At 38.3% G+C, this 24,756-nt stretch overlaps 1 protein-coding gene across 5 annotated transcripts in view; it reads right to left on the bottom strand.

The window, feature by feature from the left end:
* The window catches only part of ENOX1 (ecto-NOX disulfide-thiol exchanger 1), a 706,159-nt gene that overhangs the window by 547,469 nt on the left and 133,934 nt on the right, over positions 1-24,756 (bottom strand). For 4 of the 5 annotated variants that reach the window (XM_036757464.1, XM_036757466.1, XM_036757465.1 and 1 more), the window contains exon 2: positions 21,213-21,280. The exons of the other annotated variant lie outside the window; for it this stretch is intronic. The gene's annotated coding sequence lies outside the window, so the exon portion shown is untranslated. The remainder of the gene's footprint in view (positions 1-21,212; positions 21,281-24,756) is intronic. 5 annotated transcript variants of the gene reach the window in all.

Raw genomic sequence — 24,756 nt, 5'->3', positions numbered from 1 at the left:
CTGGGACTGGAAGCAACTGTAGCTGTAGCTCTGGAAGCAGCCTCAAATCTCCACCACCTCTGCCACCCCTAGGGCAGTAGCCTACTGCAAACTCTTTTCACTCTGTCCCAGCAGCTTTTCCCACTAACCTGCTCTGTTGTCTTTGGTGTTTGTGGGTTGAGAAGTCTGGTAACTGCCACAGCTCAATGATTCAGGGCACTAGGGCCTGTTCTGGCCTGGCTCCCAGTCTGGTTGGTCCTGTCATGGCCCATGCTGGGCTCTGCTCTGCTCCTCTCCCAGCTCCATGCAATAGACCCTTCCCAGCAACCATCCAAGCTGTCCTGGGCTGGAGCCTTGCTTAACTCTGCTATTTTGTGGGTTCTGCAGCTCTAGAATTTGTTCAGAGCCATTTGTATAGGTGTTTGGAGGTACCTGGGGGAGAGCTTAAGCAAGTCCCTGCTTTCCAGCCACCACCTTGGCTCTGCCCCTGAAAGAACTTTTTTTTAATATTTCAAAAATAATTATCTAAAATGAAGATGTAGCACAGAAATATTCAAAAGTTCCCAATAATGAGGCATGAAGCAAGAATGATCACTATTTGCATTACTACTATTTGTGTTATGATTAGAAATGCTAAGTACAGCAATAAGACACAAAAAATAAATTAAAGAAACACAGCAAGGTAAAGTAAAATTATTTCAGATAATATGATGGCCTACTTAAAAAACCCTAGAGAGTCAACAACAACTTAAAAAACTTCATAAAAGTAGCAAGAAAAATATGGCCATAAGACATAAAAATAAATTTAAAAGAAAAACACATTAAATATTTAGGAATAAGGCACACAAAATATAAACAAAACTAAAAGAAATGATTCGTATGGGAATAAAGGAAGATTAATTAAAGAGATATTATTTGTGGCTGAACGGTCTCAATATAATAAAAATGATGATACTATCTGTATTTGTATGAAGATTGATAGATTCATCAAATTGACAAAAGGATACAAGAATTGGACAAAATTGTTACAAATATTTTGATGAGGAACAAAAGGTATGGAATATCAAAAGGAATTACAAAGCATAATAAATTTTTAAACCCTATCTAGCATTTGATTTTTTAAAAAAAGACAAAAAAAGTTAGTAGATTAAATGAGAGAAGCAAGATCTTGAAAGAAACACATACAACAATGCAGTGCTAAAAAGCCTAAAAGTAAAACTACTGCAGGAAGGACTCTTTTATTCCAAAAGAACCATTAGGATAACTGGGTGGGAAATAGGCAGAAAAAAAAGACGTATGCCAGCATCTTATACTATATACAAAAATCAATTCCAAACTAGTGAATAATTTAAATACACATGGTAAAAAAAACTTGTCTTGTGAAAAAAGTAAGTTTCTTAACTTTCACAACTGTAAATATGGGGGAATGTAATAAATAGACACAGCAATTACTTTTTAAAAAAAAAAACACATTGATCATATAAAAATGAAGTCTTTTTCCACAAACAAAACAATACAGCCAGAATAATAAGAAAAGATACATCCTGGGGAAAAATATTTTCATTAAATAACTCAGATAAAAATATGATATTGAATGGGGCTAGGAACTTGACATAAATCTTTAGAACTAAAAGACATTCCCTCTTAGGTAAGTGGTCAAAGCATATAAACACTTTAAGATGCAAATTACCAAGAACCATATGAAAAGCTGTTCAAAATCACTAAAATCAGAAAACTGCACATTAAAGCAATTCTGGTGTGTTATCTCATGCCTATCAAATTGGCAAAGATAGTAAAGGATGAGAAAATTAAATCTGAAAGGATTATAGGAAGATGGACAATGAAAATTCATGGATGGTGGAGGGATGAAACCTCCAACAATCCTGGGAGGCAATTTAGAATTATGCAAGAAAACTTGCTAAATTATCAGTACCCTTTGACCTAGTGATCTCACTACTGGTTTTATAGCCTCAGGCAATGATTAGTGCCATAAAAAAAGAACCCAAAGGACAAAATATTCATTCATAATGGTGCCATTTGTAAAAGCAAAAAGTTGGAAGCAAAATATATGCACCAAAAGTCAAGAATGACTGAACAAACTGTGGCATGTGAATACGGTGGAAAGAAGAAGGCAGCAAGCAAGCAAAAAAGTAAGTGAAAATGCATTTGTTATACATCCACTAAGTGTAGGCTACTGTGCTAAGCACTTCACAAATATTTCATTTGATCCTCACAACTTTGGGAGTGAACTGCTGTTACTGTCCCAGATGAGGAAACTAAGGCTGACAGAGGTCAAGTGACTTGCCCACAGTCTCAAAGCTAATATCTGAGACCCAATTTGAACTCAGGTCCTGGTCCAATGCTTTACCCAATACACAATGCAGCTGACTCTAGATATTACTATGCTATAAAGAATGGCAAATAAACCACAAATAACAGAAATTCAGAGAAATGTACGAAGAATTATTTGAAGAGACAGAGTGTAAAAAATCAGGGCCAAAAAAAAAAAAACTACAAAAAAAATTAAACGAAGCCAACATTAAAATGAATAAAACTCAAGAAAATGCACTATAAAATCCAAATTGAAGTATACATTTTTCCCTTCCTAGTAACAAATAATAAACTACAAAAGTGAAAAAAAAAGTATTATCACTCATATTCACTCTCTTCTGTGATTTTGCTTAATTGTTTTGAGACACTGTTCTGTGCATGTGTGCATTTGTATGTGAGAGTGTTGGGTTGGGGTTCTGGGGAGTGCTGTCCTTACTGGGTCAAAACAAGCATATCTGAGTCAAGGACCTGTGATTTCATTGGTGAATCTATCGATAATTTAGCAGATAAGTATTAAAAAGTTAGAAAGATTTGGACAGATTAAATGACTCATCAATGAGCTTATCAAGTGCAGAGGCAAGCTTCTATCGCAGTTCTTCCTTACTCCAAGTCCAGTGTTCTATCCACTAGCCCATACTGCCTCATCAAAATAAAAGTGTTGATCAAAATAAAGTTGAAAATATGATACAGCAGTGGGAGTTGGGGGGAAGGCAATGAGCTATCTCTGACCCATTTCCTTAAGGTTTCACCTGGGCTTTCGGTCACTTGTAGCTCAGACCACCAAAACTTTTGAGCTCATACCCAAAACATTCTGGCATACAAGATGATAAGGACAGTGTAGAAATTATTCAGCTCCATATCATCTTCTTTGGGCTAAGTTACATGGTTAGTTACCTGTTTCATTGCTCTGAGAGCGCATGCATGTGTGCGCACACACATGCATGCACGCACACACACACGCACACTTCAAACGAGTACCATAAGAAGTTAAGCCTATTCCTTCCCCTACCTAAGCAAATGGTATCATGTAAATATGCAACTCATTCAGGACTAATATGCATATTTGCTTAAAGTTACCATTTGTATTCATTCACAAAGTACATGTATATAAGAATACATAAGAGTAAGGATACATTTTGAAAAATCAATTTTTAAAATGTTTAATAACCATTAGTCTTTTATTTCCAGTCATGTCAGACTCTTCATGACCCCATTTGGGGTTTTCTTGGCAAAGATACTAGGGTGGTCTGTCATTTCCTTCTCTAGCTCACTTTACAGCTAAGGGTGTCCAGGGTCACACAGCTAGTTAGTGTCTCAGGTCACATTTGAACTCAGTGCTTTCTGACTTCAGGCCTAGCACTCTATCCACTGAGACACATAGCTGCCCCTTTTATAACCTTTAAACTGGGGGGCAATTAATATTTTGCTCCTCTTGGAACAGCAAGCAACCACCTCTGCAATTATAATCAGACATACGGGCATAGAAGAATACTAATATTTGTCAATCAGCAGTAGAGACAATGTATATCTTTAAAAAAAAAAATTAGAACTTTGAAGATCTTCTGCATTAATCTTCCACTAACACAAGCTGGGAATATTTTCCAGGATTCTGAGAGGCTTAGCCTCATCAAAACTTGTCCCGAGCCTTATCCAAATTATTTAGTGCACACCATAGGTAGATTTATTCTGAACCTCTCAAAAGATGAAAGTAAGAAAGGAGATGAGGTGTTTGAAGAACAAAAGGCAAAATGAAGCACAAATGCTTCAGACTGAAAGGATAAAACCCCTAAGAGGTTTTTAAGAATATATCAGAGGCCTAGGAAAAAAAAAAGAACAAATCAGCCAGCCTTTAACAGAGTAGCAAATTAAGGAGCCATTGTTTCAAATCTAAGTCTTAGCAATGGAGGGCACTTGATAGATCTATTCCCTTAGCTGAGCAAAACTCTTCTAAGCAAGAGAGTATTCACTGTTTTTGCTTCCTTCTAGCTACTCCAGGACTTGGGCTATACATCTTTTTATAGTTGGTTTGGGTTTTTGTTTTTTTTGTTTGTTTGTTTGTTTGTTTTTTTAAGATAGACTATTACTAACTCTCAGTTAGCCATGCTCCTGGAAAAGGTAACAGGAGGAGAAAACCAAAGTCTCTGATAATTTCAAAACATTACAGCATTCATCTCCAGCCCACTCTCTCTCCCAAATACTTTCTCTGACTAACAAGTACCAAATCTGACTGTCTTAAATGACACAAAATCTTATTTTACCCAACTCTAGAGTAATCAGAACTTCACAAATTGTGGATTGGCCCTCAAATTTTAAAAACACTATAACAACAGAATTAGCCAGATCTGTCCCCTTCCCTATTTCATACTACCTGAGAGACCACCAACAAGTAAAGGTACAGGAATAGACCAAGGTCTCCACTCCTCTTCGTGACAAAGAAATGAGGAGAAACACCACCACTATTCTTCCCCCACTTACCATTGCCCCCACTTTTCCCCACTAAGAACAACTCTAATATTTTATGGTAGTTGGAAAGCAACAGTGGCAGTCAACCTACACCCCTCTCCCCCTACCCTGGATATTTGCCTGGCTTGGCACAGTGAAGGAATAATACCATGTTCTATGACATTCATCCGTGTGCTTAACAATACGATGTGCACTTTAATACATTTTAGTTCTCATCTTCTCTCAACTCAATTAGTAATTATTGACCACTTAGCCATTAAATGCCAGGATGAATGAAAGGGCATAGATGACATATTCCTTGCCCTGGAAGGACTTTCATATCATGTTGGCTAGACATGACATATGCATGTGAAATGGTGATACAGACAGATACGTATGTATATATGTATATATACACACTCAGTTTTTTGTATTTACCCTTTTCAAATCTTCATGCAACAGTAACAGTATTTGGCCCTTACGATTCAAAGGCAACTAAGTTTCATAAATATATCTGAACTGCCCTTGTCTCCATCTTCATGGTGTAGAGGAACTTTCAACTCAACCAATGTGTATATACATATATGTGTCTATGACTAAAGACTAAAATGAGATGTAAGGACATTAAATGCAACAAGAAGTCAGGAGGGAGAAATTGTTATGTACTAGGAAGACTTCTTGGAAAATGAAGAATTTCAGACAGGGTTTAAAAGATAGGTATGCTTGGGAATGAGGGGGAGAATAGAGTTTTGGAGAGGGAAATGATATGATTAAGGATGAAAGAGGCCTTGCAAAATCCGAAGGACAATAAGAATTGCCAGGATGTACCACAAAGTTTGTCTGGTGGGTCACAGAATTAAAAGTTGGCATAGTTAAGCATGAAGTGAGATTGTGGAGGCCTTGAATGTCATTCAGAAAAGGTGACATATTCATTTGGCAACTGGGAGAAAGTAAAGCTTTATGAGCAGGTAGCAACAAGATGAAAGCGGGCATTCTGACAAGATTCACCTAATGTGAGATAAAATAAATGGCAGAGACTGGTGAAGGTAACTACTTGAGAAGCTATTGCACTTAGTCAGGTAATGAGGTGATAATAGTCTGGACAACAGTGTTGTCATCACAATGGAAAAGAACAGACATTTTGAAGGAAGAATCAATGAAATTTTGCTAACTCTATATTTTTTATGAAATTCCTGCCATCATATGTTTTCTTAGGTTTAACCTTTTTTTTTCCTTGTAAAGGTACAAAAGGTTCAACCTAATTGAGCTTCTACTAAAGTAACAATTAAGGATTTTTTTAAAATGAATATCAGTAGGGTGGAGCCAAGATGGTGGCTGGTAAGCACGGACTAGAGTGAGCTCCGTTACCGAGTCCCTCCAAAAACCTATAAAAATGGCTCTGAACCAATTCTAGAACGGCAGAACCCACAGAACAGCAGAGGGAAGCAGGGCTCCAGCCCAGGACAGCCTGGATGGTCTCTGGGTGAGGTCTATTCCACACGGAGCTGGGAGCTGGGAATGGAGTGGAGCAGAGCCCAGCCTGAGCGGCGTGGACCATCCAGACCAGAAGCCGGGCGGAGGGGGCCCTAGCGCCCTGATTCAGTGAGCTGCGGCAGTTACGAGACTTCTCAACCCACAAACACCAAAGACTGCGGAGGTTAGTGGGAAAAGCTGCGGGAGTGGAAGGAGTTCGCGGTTTGGCTTCCAGCCCCGGGGGCAGCGGAGGTGGGGTAGCTACAGCTGTTGTTACTTTCGGCTCCAGGCCCACCTGGTGGGAGGAATTAAGTGGCGGATCAGAGCAGGGGTGCACAGCCTGCTGAAGATCTAAGCCCATTTCGGGTTGGGGGTTCTTGGGGAAGGAGCAGTGCGGGTCTGACAGAGCTGGCACCTCCCCCCCAAATGTGGAACATAGAACTCGTTAGTCTACAAGCAGTCATACCCCACTGAAAAACTCAAGGGTCAAGTTAGTTGGTTGGGAATATGGCCAGGCAGCGAAAACGCCCCCAGATTCAGTCTCAGACTTTAGATTCTTTCTTTGGTGACAAAGAAGACCAAAACATACAGCCTAAAGAAGACAACAAAGTCATAGAGCCTACAACCAAAGCCTCCAAGAAAAACATGAACTGGCCCCAGGCCATAGAAGAACTCAAAAAGGATTTGGAAAAGCACGTTAGAGAAGTAGAGGAAAAGTTGGGAAGAGAAATGAGAAGGATGCGAGAAAACCATGAAAAACAAGTCAATGACTTGCTAAAGGAGACCCAAAAAAATACTGAAAAATACACTGAAGAAAACAACACCTTAAAAAACAGACTAACTCAAATGGCAAAAGAGCTCCAAAAAGCCAATGAGGAGAAGAATGCCTTGAAAGGCAGAATTAGCCAAATGGAAAAGGAGGTCCAAAAGACCACTGAAGAAAATACTACTTTAAAAATTAGATTGGAGCAAGTGGAAGCTAGTGACTTTATGAGGAATCAGGATATCATAAAACAGAACCAAAGGAATGAAAAAATGGAAGACAATGTGAAATATCTCCTTGGAAAAACCACTGACCTGGAAAATAGATCCAGGAGAGATAATTTAAAAATGATTGGACTACCTGAAAGCCATGATTAAAAAAAGAGCCTAGATACCATCATTCAAGAAATTATCAAGGAGAACTGCCCTGATATTCTAGAGCCACAGGGCAAAATAGAAATTGAAAGAATCCATCGATCGCCTCCTCAAATAGATCCCAAAAAGAAATCTCCTAGGAATATTGTCGCCAAATTCCAGAGCTCCCAGATCAAGGAGAAAATATTGCAAGCAGCCAGAAAGAAACAATTGGAGTATTGTGGAAACCCAATCAGAATAACCCAAGATCTGGCAGCTTCTACATTAAGAGATCGAAGGGCATGGAATGCGATATTCCGAAGGTCAATGGAGCTAGGATTAAAACCTAGAATCACCTACCCAGCAACACTGAGTATCATGTTCCAAGGCAAAATATGGACTTTCAATAAAATAAAGGACTTTCAAGCTTTCTCAATGAAAGACCAGAACTGAATAGAAAATGTGACTTTCAAACACAAGAATCAAGAGAAGCATGAAAAGGTAATCAAGAAACGGAAATTGCAAGGGACTTACTAAAATTGAACTGTTTTGTTTACATTCCTACATGGAAAGATGATGTGTATGATTCATGAGATCTCAGTATTAGGGTAGTTGAAGGGAATATGCATATATATATATATGTATGTATATGTTTATGTATATATATGAGAATGTGTATGTATATATCTAAGTGTATGTGTATGTATGTGTATGTATGTGTGTATATATATGTCTGTTTATATATATGTGTATGTATGTATGTATATGTAAAAGAGAGCAGACACAGGGTGAGTTGAAGATGAAGGGAAGAAGATATCTAAAAGAAATAAAATGAAACTAAGGGATGAGAGAGCAACATACTGAGAGAGGGAGAGAGGGAGAGATAGAATGGGGTGGATTATCTCACATAAAGGTGGCAAGAGGAAGCAGTTCTGTGGGAGGAGGGGAGAGGGCAGGTGAGGGGGGAATGAGTGAACCTTGCTCTCATCAGATTTGGCCTGAGGGGGAATACCATACATACTCAGTTGGGTATCTTACCCCACAGGAAAGAAGAGGGAGGAAGATAAAAAAAAAATTAAAGGGGGGGGGTGATGATGGAGGGGAGGGCAGATGGAGGTGGAGGTAATCAAAACAAACACTTTGGAAAGGGGACAGGGTCAAGGGAGAAAATTCAATAAAGCGGGATGGGTTGAAAAGGAGCAAAATGTAGTTAGCCTTTCACAACATGAGTATTGTGGAAGGGTTATACATAATGATACATGTGTGGCCTAGGTTGAATTGCTTGACTTCTTAGGGAGGGTGGGTAGGAAGGGAAGAGGGGAGAGAATTTGGAATTCAAAGTTTTGAAATCAGATGTTCAAAAAAAAAAGTTTTTGCATGCAACTAAAAAATAAGAGACACAGGCAATGGGGCATAGAAATTTATCTTGCCCTACAAGAAAGGAAGGGAAAAGGGGATGAGAGGGGAGAGGGGTGATAGAGGGGAGGGCTGACTGGGGAACAGGGCAACCAGAATATAAGCCATCTTGGAGTGGGGGGGAGGGTAGAAATGGGGAGAAAATTTGTAATTCAAACTGTTGTGAAAATCAACGCTGAAATTTTCTCTCCTGTCAAATGGGCATAACAATCATATATCTATATCTAATACATGCATATATACATACATGTAAAAAAATGAATATCAGTATTAGGTAGGACAGTGAACTAGAGTGTTGGACTTAGAATCTAGGAAGACCTAAGTTTGAATCCTGCTTCAGAAACACATTAGCTATGTGACCTTAGGCAAATAAATCATTTAACCTTATTTTGCCTCAGTTTATTTACCTATAAAACAGGAAGAATAATCATACCTACTTCTCAGTGCTATTGTGAGTGTAAATGAGAAAACATCTGTAAAGTGCTTTGCAAACAAAGTTCTACATAAATTCTAATTATTATTATTTCTTCCATTAGGTTTTACTTCTTTTTCATGGCCTGATTGACTTCATTTCAACTCAATCAAAAAAGTGTAGAATTGAATGGAGGAAACAAAATCAATTAGGTCCAATATTAATTAGATTTAATTTAATTAATTCAATTCCATTATTTCCAAATATACTAATACTTTAATCAACATCTCCTTCCAGTTCTTTGTATTTACCCTTTTCAAATCCTTGTGCAACAGTAACAGTATTGGGCCCTTAGAATTCAATGGCAACTAAGTTTCATAAATATATCTGGACTGCCCGTGTCTCCATCTTCGTGGTGTTGAGGAACTTTCAACTGAACCAAGCATCCACTCCTCATCTTCTTGAATAAAGAAGAATCTTAACTCAAAATACATAAAACACATTTTTTCCTTTTTCCTATCATGTCACATGCCAGTCAGATGTCATCTGTCATTCACTATCAACCTGTGCCATGTTTGTCTTAATGGTTTTCTAAATCTCTCACTCAGATCACTTAAACCATTGCATTTAAGCTTGTTTAACTTATTTGGAGATACTGATCCTCACTGCTACACATATCCCAGCCTTTTCTTCCTAGCCCGTCTTCACACCATGCCTCCACAACTTGGTCTATCTCCTCTACCTACTCCCCACCAAAAACTGCACAAGAAATGAAAGAAGGGAGAAAACATTTCCCTGGTCCAAGGGAATCTGATCCAAGAAGATTCCATGGAGAAAGGACATTGGAGCTGGGCCCAGAGGAACTAACAGACAATGATGTCAGATAGAGTATTTCAGGTAGAAGGAGTAGTAGAAAGCCAAGGCACAGAGACAGGAAACCACAAGGCACATTTGGGAGAGAGTGAATAAATACTTCAGTTTGGCTCAAGTATAGGGATTGTATGGAAGTAGTGAGAGAAAAAAAAAACCAAGAGAAGTAGGTTGTGAGCAGAGTTTTGAAAGCCATGAAGTCTGGGCAAAGGAGTTCAGAATATATTCAGTAGGAAATGAGAGAAGACAGAAGTCTTCTGTACAATCATAACAAAAACAACAACGCATTTATATATACAAAATATTTTATATATATATATATATATATGTATATATACACACACACACACACACACACACACACATATACATATATATGTATATCTCCAGCTTTCAAAGTCCTTTCCTTACATTATCTAAAGAAACTCCTATGAGATAATTTTTATTTGTTTTATTTGGAGACCCAACTGCGAAATTCCCATTAAGGAAACTCCTCTATCAATAGAGGTTGGAACATTCTATGAAACTTAGAAAGTCTTAGAGAGTTGTCAAGGTACTGAGAGTTTGAATAAATTGTCTAGGATGGTACAGCACATATATGTCAGAGATGGGACTCCAATACAAGTATTTCTGACTTTGTGGACAGCTCCTTACACCATGTTGACTCACATGAGGCAGGAAATGCAAGTATGGTTATCTCCTTTACATATAAGGAGACTGGGGTGTAGAGGAGATGAAATGACTTCGGAGAGTCAGAATTAAAACCTGAGTCTTAGGATTCTAAGTAAAATCTTATTTCCATTGTACGTTATACCTCAGTTAAGTGACAGGATCTGGGTAGTGCTTTAAGAAAGGGCACCCTGAGGGTGATGTGGAGGATGGATTGGAGTAGCAAGAGCCTAGATATGGGGAAGTTAGTTAGGTGGTACTTGCAATTGTCCAGGCAAGTGTGATAAGGGTGATGGTAGTGGGAGGAAAAGGAAATGTAGCTGTGAAAGACAGGTAATCAAGAATCAAGAGATCTTGATGGCTAAAAAGGCCTAAGCTAAGAGAAAAAGGGAACAGTCATATGTATGCTTTAGATGTTTTAAACCTGACTAGATAGCAGAATGATGGTGCCAATAATAGAGAAAGAGAAGCCAGGAGGAAGAGCTGATTTGAAAGGGGACGTTGATGAGATCAGTTTGAGACATATTGAGTTTCCAGTAAGACACCTAAGTAATGTCCAGCAGGCAATTAGAAAATCAATACATGCAAAATGTAGTTCTTAGAGCTCTGAGATGTTAGAGCAAAAACCAAAGCCCTGGACAGGAGTAGGGGTAGATGCTGTAATTGAGGGAATAAAGTGAAAGTTATTATTTTACAGAATGCCTATATTAAAGGGGTGGATTAAGAGGAAACAATGAAAGAAAGACACTGAGAAGGCACAATTGAAAGGGCAGGCGGAGATCTAGGAGAGTCAACAAACCTTTATTAAGCGCTTATCATGTGCAGACACTATTATCCCCTCACTAGCAGTCACATGCCACTGTCATCACATTATAACTATTTAAAAAGAAATGCCTGTAAGATTTCGATTCCACAGGGTATTTCTATGATTAAAATACCCTTGTAACACTACAATGTTTCTCTAATGTAACGTTCTGAAACAAATCTCATTGAGTTAATTAGGTAACATAGATAGGAAGGGCAGGGAAAGGGTGTTTCTGTAGTATCAGAACTTTATGAGGAAGACATTAATATTATTTCCTTGGTGGACAGTTCCTGGGTTTTAATGAGGATATGCTGGAAAAGTTGAGATTAATGAAAAATGGAAAATATGGAATAAAAGTGGTCAGAGACCAAAAAATTATAAATTAGTCTGTACTGTCAAGGAGCTCAATATTATGCTTCTGGGTTGTTCAATTGTTTTGTTTTGGTAATGGAAGTATTAGACATGAATAAAAAATAAATATTGCCCTTCTTTTAAAATGAACTAAAAATATGAAATTATACACTATACTAGTATATTTAGGAAAATATGTGAGAAAATTTGGAATACATAAAAAGGAATTTAAGGTCAATTTTATCAAACAGTCTAATTAAAAATAATGATTCATACAACTGTTGGTCTATACCAGGGATCCTTAAGCCCACAGATTTCTAGTATAGTAGGCCCATACCCAGATTTCATGGGATCTGTGATTATGATTTTTTTTCATATTTGGATAACTCTATTTCAAAAACAGTTTCCTTTTTAATCCTATGTATTTTATGCACTTAAAAACATTAATCTGAGAAGGGTTTTCATAGCCTTCACCAGACCCAAAGGGGTCCATGATGCACAAAAGGTTAAGACTTAGGACTGATAATTTACAATTCATTCATCAAGAAATTAACTGGCCTGTACTAGGCCATTTTGGTTTGAGTAGTCTAATGACAGGGGGGAAAAGGTTAAATGGACATATTTTTCCCAAGCTTTATAGATATTAACAATATGTCACTGATTGGTTTGCATGGCAAATTATATAAAAAAATTTTGCGATGGATGATAGTAAATACTAACGAAATGGGAATGAAGCAGGATGGACAGATGTGTTAAGATTAGAAGCTGAAACAGCATTTGGTTCCACACTGCCATGCACATAGTTGGTGCTCAATAAACACTTCTTCACTGATTGAGGAAGCAATTGATTTGGGGCCAGCCAAGTGTAATAAAAAATATTAGACTGAGTTTTTATTTTATTTTAGAAATGATTCAGATTTTTTAGTGACTTACAGAAATAAGTTCCTTAAGGTCAAGGATTATGTCACATTCATACTTCTAGTAACTAAAGCAGTGCTTTCGACATATCCTATACTTAATAATTGCTTATTTGTTGAATTGAAACTAATTCAAATTTTATACTTTTGAGAAATTCATACCAATAGCATGAATATTAAGAAAACCTCTTCTTTATTGTTAGCTTGGTACAGTGGAAAGGCACTAGAATATAAGTCATAAGAATTTGGGTCTGAAATAAATAGACAGGTACCTGCTAAGTTGCTTCACTGAGATTACAACTTGCTCATTTATATAAACCAAGTGGGTCGGGCTAAATGTTTTTAAATTGTCTTTCCAGTTCTAAAGTTCTATGACTCTCTCTGTCTAATTCTTGTAAGGGTACAAAATGAGGCAGCTAGGTGAGACAGCAATGTTGTTGTTGTGGTTGTTAAGTTGTTTTTCAATCATGTCTGATTTTCCATGACCCCTTTTGGAGTTTTCTTGGCAAAGATACTGGAGTGGTTCACCATTTCCTTCTCCAGCTCATTTTACAGATGAGAAAATGAGGCAAATAGGAGTAAGTGACTTGCCCAGAATCACACAGCTACTACAAGTCTGAGGCTGGATTCGATCTCATAAAGATGAGTCTTCCTGATTCCAAGCCCAGTGCTTTATCCACTGTAACACCAGCCTCAGATATTTACTAGCTGAGTGACCCTGGGCAAGTCACTTAGCTTATATCTGCCTCAGTTTCTTCATTTGTAAAATGGGGATAATAATAGTATCTACCTCCTGGGGTCGTTGTGAAGATCGAGCAAGATGTTTGCAAAGTGCTTTACAAACCTTAAAATGATATGTAAATGCTAGGTATTGTTATTACTAAAATAATTAAAATTACATATTGTTAAGTTTGATATTATCCCATTGCTATGAACCTGTGGTAAGGCTAAATAGTGCTTATAATTCTACAGTTGTAGAGGAACTTGGAGATCATCCATTCTCCCCATGCCAGAATATTCCAGTGATTTCCAAGTTCCAGAATATCTCATTTATTAAAATAACAACCCACCATGGCCTTCAACTTGTCAAGGTTATGGTCAAGAGTCCTGCTTGGGCATGCCTCCGCTAAAGGATACCTCAGCTTCCTAAAGGACTTGGCACAACTTCCAAAGGCACCCACCTTACTTCCAGGTAGTAGTTTACACACTGGATAAAACAGATTTCTCGTCTTCTGTAAGCACTACCTTTCCTCTACGGTAAGAAAATAAATTCTTATTTGGAAATGACAATAGCCTAAGTGTTATGTGCCAGAAATAATCTTTCTTTCAAATAAACATCCATAACGAGTGGATCTCTCAGGGCTTTACTACGAGACAAGCACTCCAATATTTTTATCAACTCCCAAACTCACAAGATAAATTCAAATAATTCTGTCCTAAGAAGGCAAAAAGATGGGGAAGAAGACACAGATGGAATAGATCTTTTTCAGGATCACTTTTATAGATTAAAGTTGGGAAAGAGAACGTGAAATTTAATAAGAGCAATGTGATACAGTTGGGAAGAAAGAATGCCCTAGCTAAGTATGATTTAAATGGTATTGAATTAGCTGGAAGGAAATCTCGATGTACTGATAGGTACGGCATTTATATTCTAGGTTCAATGTGCAGTGTCAGCAGAGAAGGCTAACAAGAAAGTGGCTTACATCCAGAGAGGTATGGTAAATAAATCCAGGAACACTTATGCATTCCCTTTCTGGGGGATCAGTTAGCTCACAATGACCAGATGGTCTTCAGCAGGGGCTATTCTTCAAGGAAAGTACAGCCTAGATAGGGTGCACCAAAGACAGTGGTCAGCAATGGTTAAGATACCTTCAACCAATTGTGGAAAGTAATTTGGAACTGTGCTCAAAAAATCACTAAATGGTGCATATCCTTTGATCCGGCTAGACCTCTGCCGCCACCACCACGACTACTACCACAAAGTCTTATTTAGGTTAGCTCTTGTGTAGCATTTTAATGTTGGCAAAGTACTTTCCATGTGTTATTTCATTTGAATCTCACAACAACCCCATGAATTTGGTGCTATTATTATCCCCATTTTACAGAAGAGGAAACTGAGATGAAAGAGATCCAGCTAGCAAGAAGCTGATGTAGGATTTGAACTCAGGTAGGTCTTCCTGATTCCAAGTCTAGCACTCTACCTAGTTGCCTACTAGGTCTATATTCTCAGAGGTCAAAGAAAAAGGAAAAGAATTTTATGTACAAAAAACATTTATAGAGACTGTTTTCAGAGTAGCGAAACACTGTCCAAAACTAAGGGTGTGCACACCTATTTGGGAATGCCCAAACAAATTATGATATATGAATATAAGAAAATATTATTGTACCATAAGAAATGATGAGATGGACAATTTCAAAGGAAACTGGAAAGACCTGTAAGAACTGATGCATAATTAAGTGAAAAGAACCAGGAGAACTTCTATAATAACAGGAATGTTGTAAAGACAAACAACTTTGAAAGACTCAAGAACTCTGATCAGTGCAATCACCAACCATGATTTCAGAAGGTCAGCGATGAAGTATGCTACCCACTTCCTGACAGAGGAGAGGGAACGATATCAAGATGAGAATAAGATGTACATTTTTGGACTTGGCCAGTGAGGAAATCTGCTTCACTTAACTACATGTATTTGTTATAAGGGTTTTGTTTTTCTTTTCTTTCTGTTCAAGGTAGGCGGGTGGGGGGAGAGGAGAGCATGGAGGGAGGAAAAAATAAACGCTTCTTAACTGAAAAAAAATTATATATATGTATGCATGTACATATATTTATATCTAGATCTATCTATCTATATGTAGATAGATAGATAGATAGATAGATAGATAGATAGATAGATAAGATAGATTGATACCTTTGGCCAGTGCCCTAACCTTAAATACCTCATTCAATTCAGTAATCATTTATCTCAGCTATTCCCTTATTCTTCCTTCAGCTAGTAAGCAAGCATGTATTAAGTGCCTGCTCATACTGTACAAGCCTTGTGCTCTGTAGTAGGGACACAAAAACAAACTGAAGCAGCCTCTGTCTAAAAATCAAAACAAAAAACAAAACCAAAAAAACCCAAACAAACAAACCAAATTTCCTGGGGAAAGTAACTTATACAGAGATTAAGTAAATACAAAATAAGTTTAGGGGGTAACGAACGGAAGAGTCACAAAAGGGAGGATTCAGTAGCACCCAAGTTAAGCCTGATTTGGCAATAACAACAATAACTCATGTTGACACAGCTCTTTAAGGTTTGAAAAGCTCTTTTCTCATTATGAACCTGGGGCTAGCAAGGTTGTTGTTTCACTGCCCCCATTTCAAAGATCAGGAAACCGAACCTCTGAGAAGTTAAGTGACTCCTTCACAGTCACACAACTCTTAAGTGTTGGAACTGGGAGCCAAACCCCTGCCTCTGCTGACTCCAAGCCCCAAGCACTTTCCCCTACATTGTACTGTTCCCCCCGGCAAGGGTCTGAGGTGGGATGACAAGTGACAGAAGATGTTTGTCCCCAAAGATGTAATGATTTCGTTGGGGAGATAAGCCTTATCCTTGCCACTTAATGACTGTGTACAGATGTCTAAAATGTAAGTATCTCACGTATATAAAGCTAACAAAGTGTTAGTTCAGAGCAATCAGTCACCTTCTGCTAGAGATATCGGGGAAAGTTTCCCAGAAGACAGAACATTTGACCTGTGTCTTGAAGGTAGGGCAGAATTTCAATAGAGTGATATAGGGAAGGGCATTCCATGAGTATGACATGTTGTGAGGGAAAGCAGAGTCTGGGAAGGTGCTGAATGTGTGGGGAGAAGAGCCTGTCTACATAGCCCAATGTGTCTGGAGGCTAAAGTATGTAAAAGGAATTAGAAGGAGAAAAGGTTGGAATGGTATGTTGGAGCTAAACTGTAGCGGGCCAGTCTTCGGAGAAAGTCTTCAGAGAGCAAAGGAGGAATCTATGAACGTTTTTAAACAATGTAATGCAGTAAAAATAAATACAAATAATAATAGGGATGCACAGGGTCATCACATTCATTTTTTTATATAACCCTTCTTTTCCCCAATTCAATGAGCCTTCCCTCCAAGCTAAGATTTTTTTTTAATCAGAAAAAACAACTAACATATCAATTGTATCTGAAAGCAGATGCAACAGTCCATACCCATAGTACTCCATAGTTCCATTGAAAGGAGAAAGGTACAAGGTTTTATTGTACCTGTGATTTCATTGGTATAGGGAACTCCCAGATGAGGATATTCCCTCTTACAGCGGAGGTGAACACCTTCTTTATAACTCACAGCCTTAGAGAGTTATCTGTGAACAGGGCTTCTTAAACTTTTTCTACTCCCAACCTCTTTTGGGCATTTAGGCAAGCTTCATTAGATCATTCATTGTGTGGCCTGAGGGCATGTGCAGTTCAAAGTACCCATGCTTTGTGTTCAGAACCAAGGATGTGGTGTAAACACAGACAAGTGCTGCCAGAAACACCTCAGATTCATTATGTGTTTGATTTTTAATTAATTTCTGATCACTGCATGTTCAGAAACCTCTTATTGTGGACAAATTTTTATGGGGTCACGACCCACAGTTTAAGAAACGCAGATGTAGAGCACTCACAGGTTAAATGATAGCCCAGGGTCACAGTCAGTAGGCATCATAGATGGGACTTAAACCTAGGTCTTCCTAATTGGTTTTTGGCTGAGCTCTGTATTCACTATACAATACCGCCTTCATGATGATAATGATAATTATGATGATGGTGGTGGTGATGGTAGTGACAGTGATATCAGATATTTATGTAGCACTTCAAGGCTTAAAAAGTGCTTCATACATCACATTTCCTGTCTTCACAATGGGTGGAAGGAGTTAGAGAATTTGGAAGTATAACTTGTTTCAGATGAATGTTAAAAATAAATTATTGATTTAAAAATTCAACAGTGCCCTTATTGTCAAAATAAATAAAAGCCACGATTTTTAAACAAGTGTTTCATCTACCTTGTTAGGATCAATACATTACCATACATATATATATATATTATATACATATAATATGTATACACACACACACACACACACACACACACACACACACATATATATTAAATGTGTTAAATAAATTAGAAGGGGAAAGAGACAAGAGGAAATAGGGATCGGTTTAGAAGAGTTCAGGCAAAGGGGAATAAGGTCCTGAATGGATTGTTGAGGAGGTCCCTTCTAGGTTTGGATCTGTGATGCTAGAGAGGTAGCAATAAAACCTGACTGGCTCGAGAATGTTCTAGATCTCTCACTTGAACTAATTCTGGTCCTGGTTCACTACTCAAATTGATGACTCTTCCCACCCTCTTCCCCTGTTCTGTCTTCAGATGAACCTCTGGTCTAGCCTACAAGTTCAGGGTCACAGAAGCTCCAGAGCAGTGAGAAGCAGCATGGACACCTGTCCATCCTTATTACCTGTTGCCATCTCTTCCTGGTCTTGAAATGAAAAGTTCAGGTGCAGGATTGTGAAAGCAGCCAAACCATAAAACTAAATTTAAACAGCCATCATTGACAGGAATCTTTGTTTGAATCTATGTACAGAATGATTGGAATGGCTGTTTTTGTAGGAGGGTAAGTTTTATTGATGCCTTTTGTTTTGCTATCACATTTATTTTTTAATATAACCCTACTTTTTCCCCTTTGAGTGAGCCTTCCCTTCATTTAAAGTTTTTTTTCTATCAGCAAAAAGCAACAAATACATCAATTGTATCTGACAACAGATTAATATTTCACACCCATAGTACCCCATATTTCCATTGAAAAGATAATGGCATGATGTCTTATCTCTTCTTAAGGGCCCCCTTTGGTCACTTTATTCCTTATTCAGTTTCATTTTCTTGTTCTTTTTGTTTACATTGTTATACTCATTTTGCATATCGTTTTCCTAATTCTGCTTCATTCACTCTGTGTCAATTCATATTTGTCCCAAAGTTTCTTCAAATTCCTTACATTTGTCATTTTTATGGTACAATAATATTATGTTCATGAACCACAATTTGTTTTTCCCATTGACAGGTATTCACTTAGTTTCCAATTTTTTTGCTACCACCCTTCCCAAAAAATAGTGCTATGAATACTCTTTTACATAAGGGATCTCTTTTAAATGGTCAAAGGATATAAATAGGCAGTTTTCAGATGAAGAAATCAAAGCTATCTATAGCCATAGGAAAAAAGTGCTCTTAATCACTATTGATTAGGAAAATGCAAATTAAAACAACTTTGAGGTACCACCTTACACCTATCAGTTTGGCTAATGTGACAGAATAGGAAAATTAATAAAGGTTAGAAGGAACGTGGGAAAATAGGGACACAAATGCACTGTTGGTGGAGTTGTGAACTGATCCAACCATTCTGAAGAACAATTTGCAACTATGCTCAAAGGGCCATAAAACTGTGCATACCCTTTGATCCAACAATACCACTACTAGGCCTGTATCCCAAAGAGATTTTTTTAAAAGGGAGGGAAAAGACCTATGTGTACAAAAATATTTAGAAGGGCCCTTTTTGTGGTGGCAAAGAATTGGAAATTGAGGGGATGCCCATCAACTGGGGAATGGCTGAACAAGTGGTGGTATATGACTGCGATGGAATATTATTGTGCTATAAGAAAGGACAGGCAGATTGATTTCAGAAAAACCTAGAAAGATTTACAAGAACTGATTCAAAGTGAAGTGAGCAGAGCCAGGAGAACATTGCACACAGTAACAGCAATACTGTATGATGATCAACTATAAATGACTTAGCTCTTCTGAGCAATACAATGATCCAAGACCATTCCAAAGGACTCGCGATGAAAAATGCTATTCATCTCCAGAGAAAGAGCTGATGGAGTCTGAATACATATTGAAACTTTGGGGGCAGCTAGGTGGCACAGTGAGTAGAGCACTGGCCCTGAAGTCAGAAGGACCTGAGTTCAAATCCGGCCTCAGACATTTGACACACTTACTAGCTGTGCGACCTTGGGCAAGTCACTTAACCCCAATTGCCCTGCCTTCCCCCCTCCAAAAAACAAACAAAAAAAATACATATTGAAACTTAATATTTTTTCATTTTTTGTGTGTGCGTTTTTTTCTTTTGATCTGTTTCTTCTTTCACAACATGACTAATATGGAAATATATTTTACATGATTGCATATATGTAACCTAGATCAAACTGTTTACTGTCTTAGGGAGAGAGGGGGAAAATTTGGGACTCAAGAAAAATTTTAAATGAGCTTTAAAAATTGTCTTTACACATAATTGGGAAAAATAAAAGATTAGTAAAAAAAAAAACAAAAAAGAAAAGAAACATAAGTGATCTCTCTGACATGATTAATTTAGCCAGCTTTAGTCCATGGGTTGGTTGCCTACAGGTTGCCAAGTCCTGCCTCAGTACAACAGAGATAATCAATAAGATAATGTTTTACATCCCAAAAGGAGACTGGCCAAACAGGGATTATTTAATCCTTCAAGAAGACAACTGGGAGGTGAACCTAGACAATAAAGGTTAATAGAAAATTAAACCTGACGATCTGTCTGAGCTTCCTGGGAAGATCAGAGCTATGGGGCATAAGTATATGTTAGGGGAGAAATGCAAGGAGAATTTAGAGCAGCTGCCTGAAACAAAGGGACACAGACAACAGAAAGGACTTTTAAATGGAGTGGACACTGCACTATTCATACATCAGAGTAAATATTGAACAGATGGATACACCCAGCCCAATATTGATTCAACAAACACTGACAGCTCTATGCTGGATACTTTGTGCCCATCAGGAAAGAGCTTTCCACTGATCAGGTCCCTTGTTTCCTCCTGGACAGCACACCAGGGATGGCAGGGTGTTGGGCTACATGCTACAGGACAAAGAGAATTAGACTGAAACTCTGGTGACCAGGGTTCTACTCTCAGCTCTGCTGCATATTTGCTATATGATCTCAGACCAATCACTTGACCTACTTAACTTTTTTGACCTCAGTGTCCTCACCTGTAAAATATCGGGGTGGGGAGGGGAGTTGAATGGAGATAACCTCAGAAGTTCCTTCCAGCTCTAACATTCTATAACTCCACATGACTCTAGGCACTTGATAAATACTTGCTGACAACTGACTGATGGAGATACTCTATTCTACATCCACCTTCATCCAAGATTTGGCCTAATTCTGTCATAGTAGGTTTCTAGACATGTTATAAAAGGGTGATGGTAAAGTGATCGCCAAAATGTGTCAAGTCCCCAAGACTGAAAATCTGCCTCTGCAGCTGTTGGTGCTAAGGAGAGAGAGAAAGAGAGAGAGAGAGAGAGACAGAGCGAGAGAGAGAGAGAGAGAGAGAGAGAGAGAGAGAGAGAGAGACTGAGACTGAGAATGAGAACTTTACACTTACCTGGCTGATGCTTCTTTCTAGATTCAGTGAAGCATGTATCTTAAAGATATCACCTGATGGTCAATGACCTGCAAAATAGAAATAAAACAAAGTTAAAACAGTCCTGAAGTATTTCATTCAAAGAAAACTCTGTGAACATGTCACAGATTCATTTCCCACCAGGTCTCCACCATGCTCCAGAAAACTCTTCATCACGGAAACTCACTTCAGCCCTGGAATTCACACACCCTAAGAGTCCTTTGCCCCTTGAGTCCCTTCTTCTGATTGGATTGATCCTCCCAGAACCTCCATGTAAATAGGGTGACCAAGTCAGCCATCTCTTCATTTCTCACCAGGCTACACTCTCCCAGACATCTCCACTGTGCCTTTTCTCTCCTTCCCTGCCAATCTTTTTCAGCTTCCTTTGATGTGTTATCTTCCCCTTTAGAATGTAAGCTTCTTAAGGGCAGAGACTGTCTTTCTTTTTGTTTGTATTTGTATCCCCAGCGCTTTACAAGGTGTTTTGCAAATAGCAAACATTTAATAAATGCTTTTGACTGACTGGATATTGGATATTGCCCTTTTCTATTTACAGTAATTCGTATTGATCACTTTTGAAAGAATTTATCCAAAAGGTACTAACATTCTAACAGTTATTTACAGTGAAAATCCTACAATAAATATAGTACATAATTTCTTCAAACTTTCCAAGAACAATATATTTATCTCTTCATTGGTAGCAACTACAGCAAACAGAACAGTCTCAGTCTTCTCCTGTACCCCTCCCCAAATTGTACAGGAATTCAAATTACATTGTGCTATGAAGTTCGTAAAGATTTAAATCTACATTAACTTCTCAAGCACAAGGATTACTTTTTCTCACTTGTGATTTTATTCAAAAGCAATGGATGCCCCATTACCTAAATGTAGGGAAGATAAGTTAACACTTTCTGAGGTTTTCAGGATGACATTTTTCTGGAGTTATCAGTGAATGTGTTCTACAGACTATAAAGTATACCTCAAAGTTTTAATAATCATTAGCATCTCAGGGTCAGCTTCAAATCCAGGAAGATGTGGGCTCAGGGCCTGCCTCTCACACGTACAGAATGTGTGCCCTTAGACAATTAACATCTCAACGCTCTAGGTAACTCTAGTCTTACCCTAAGTTACAGAGAACATACCAACACATAAGTATGTAGAACATACCAACATGTATGTATGTAGAACGTAGCAACGTGTATGCTTAGTAGAGAATGTTTGCCTATCCAGGCATTCCCTGTATCAATGACATCATAGGTCCATTTCCTCCCTTTTGTTTTCCAAGTCAGAAGTCACAGAAACTTTAAGACTATTACTCAGTGGCCCATAGTCAGTGGTAATTCAGCAACTTAAGGAAGTACTAAGAATCCCAAAAGGGAGAGTAGAGAGCATTTAAAGACCATATCCAGAAAGGATCAAAGATTATGGATGGTCTACAACCTCTGTCTTGACTAAAAAGTCTTAGTTATCAAATCAAGCCAATCGGTCTTTCCCATGCCTGTAGTTGCTATAAACGAATGCACATTAATAATCATGGCTAAAATTTCTACTGCACTTTATTTACAAAGTAGTTTCCATATGACAACTCTGTGCAAAAAGTGCTGACAAGAACACTACTATCCCCATTTTACAGAAAATAAAATGGAGGCTGAAAGAGGTTAAACAGCTTTACTAGAAACATTTGCTTATAAATCCCATTGTTAATTTTGATCCCCGATGATTTCTTTCTTAGAAATCATCATTTGCAGTCCTTACATAATGGCCAAGGAGTTTGCCTTTAAAAGAGAATTTCTCTTTAAAAAGCAATTGGCATATTCCTATCTGTTCAGCATTCTCCCATGTATTTGCTATAAATATGACAAGTCTTAGGACTATTTTTTCCCTTTCAACCAACTCTCCCTGTTGGCAAGGAGCGCTGGCAAACATCAAATGCAGATGGCTCGGGTTCAGAAGTTTAGAGAACACTGCAAGGGGGCACGTAGGACAGAACCAGGGCTTGGCACTTGCTTTTTTTGATCTCACGAAGTGTCAGTGAAACTGCCACCAGTCATCCAGGAATCAGAAAGAGAATCCCATTAAACTTAATACAAAAGTTAGTGAAATGTCTTCAGTGACACACACTGGCTACTTGGCAGTGGCTACTGCTGGGAACAATTGGAGATTTCCCAGGACAACCAAAGGATACGGACCCCTCTCTACACCCATCTCTCTTCTTCCTTTTATACTTAAATTCTTCTTTTCCTTTCTCCTGGCCCCCTCCCTTACTCCCGTGGTCTCTGAATCATTTACCTTCTCCCTTGCCACCTTCTATTTTCCTTATGCTCCAATTCACCACCTTTTTTTCCTCTTCTAGCCTGCATACTTTTTTTAATCCACCTTATTCATTCTCTCCTTCTTCCCTACTCCCTCTCCCAAAGGAAGGGGGGAGGGGAATCAAAAAGGTGTCTTTCAACTTTCTTTTTTCCCTTTGTGGCTTTTTCCATCTTATCCATTAATATTCGCACATTTCCATTCCCGACATCTTTTATTACTCTTTTTTCCTCCCCAGTGTCAAATCTCTGTTATCAGCACACAGCCAGTCCTTCCTAGCACAGAGTATAGACATGATAGAAACAAGGACTGGACTCCTGTACTGTTCAAAGGAAACAGACTATGCCACTGGGAGGTACCAGTCTCCTAGCGCACTGCCAGGGCAAAGGCAGGGGAAAGAAATTTTTTAGCAGTGGGACAATTCAGGTATATTCAGCTGGCTTTGCTAGGAAAGGTACAAAGACATAAAATGAACTGGAAAAAGGTTTTCTTCTTGATATTCTTCTTTCCCTGACTGCTTTTTTTCCCCAAACGAATCCAATCCTTCGTTAGTCTTATCCCTCTTTGTGCGAATACCAAAAACCTTACCAGAAGGACTAAAATGCACCTCATTACCAGTACAAGTCTCCTGAATGACACAGGCAGGAGTTAACAGATTGCTCCCAGACAAAGGAAGACACAATGCAGTGCACAAAAAATCCCACTTAATGCCCCTGATGGGAAGCCTTACACTTTACCACTTAGTGAATAGATGAAGGATATTAGAATGTTGAAAATCCCAGGTCCTATTGGCTGCATGGAACACGCTTACAACAAAAGATACAGCATAAGGTGGAACAGGGTCATCTCAGGCTTTTTTTTTGTTTGAAACACAATGGAACAATTTAGTGTCCTTTATAAATTTCAGCCATTTCTTTTTATATCCTGTGGCATATCAGAAAAACTCCACAGACCAAGAACTACTATGATAAAGACAGAAGACCAAATAGACGAAGGAAAATACAGGTCCAAAGTGGTAGCACTTCGGCAGCTTCTACCAGTTCTTATACTTCTTTGCCCAATCACAAAACCTAGCATAAGTCTCAAACAAGGCAGACAGATACCAAGTCATCCCAAAGGCGAAACATTCTATCAATGAACAAAGAGTTATCACCTCACTGCTCTGGAATACAGTACCATATAAACATTTATTAAACACCTACAGTGTACCAAGTAC

Source organism: Trichosurus vulpecula, chromosome 4 (genome assembly GCF_011100635.1).
Source record: "Trichosurus vulpecula isolate mTriVul1 chromosome 4, mTriVul1.pri, whole genome shotgun sequence".
NCBI lineage: Eukaryota > Metazoa > Chordata > Mammalia > Diprotodontia > Phalangeridae > Trichosurus > Trichosurus vulpecula.
The sequence above is the reverse complement of the archived record's forward strand: the minus strand, read 5'-3'. Positions and strand labels throughout refer to the sequence as shown.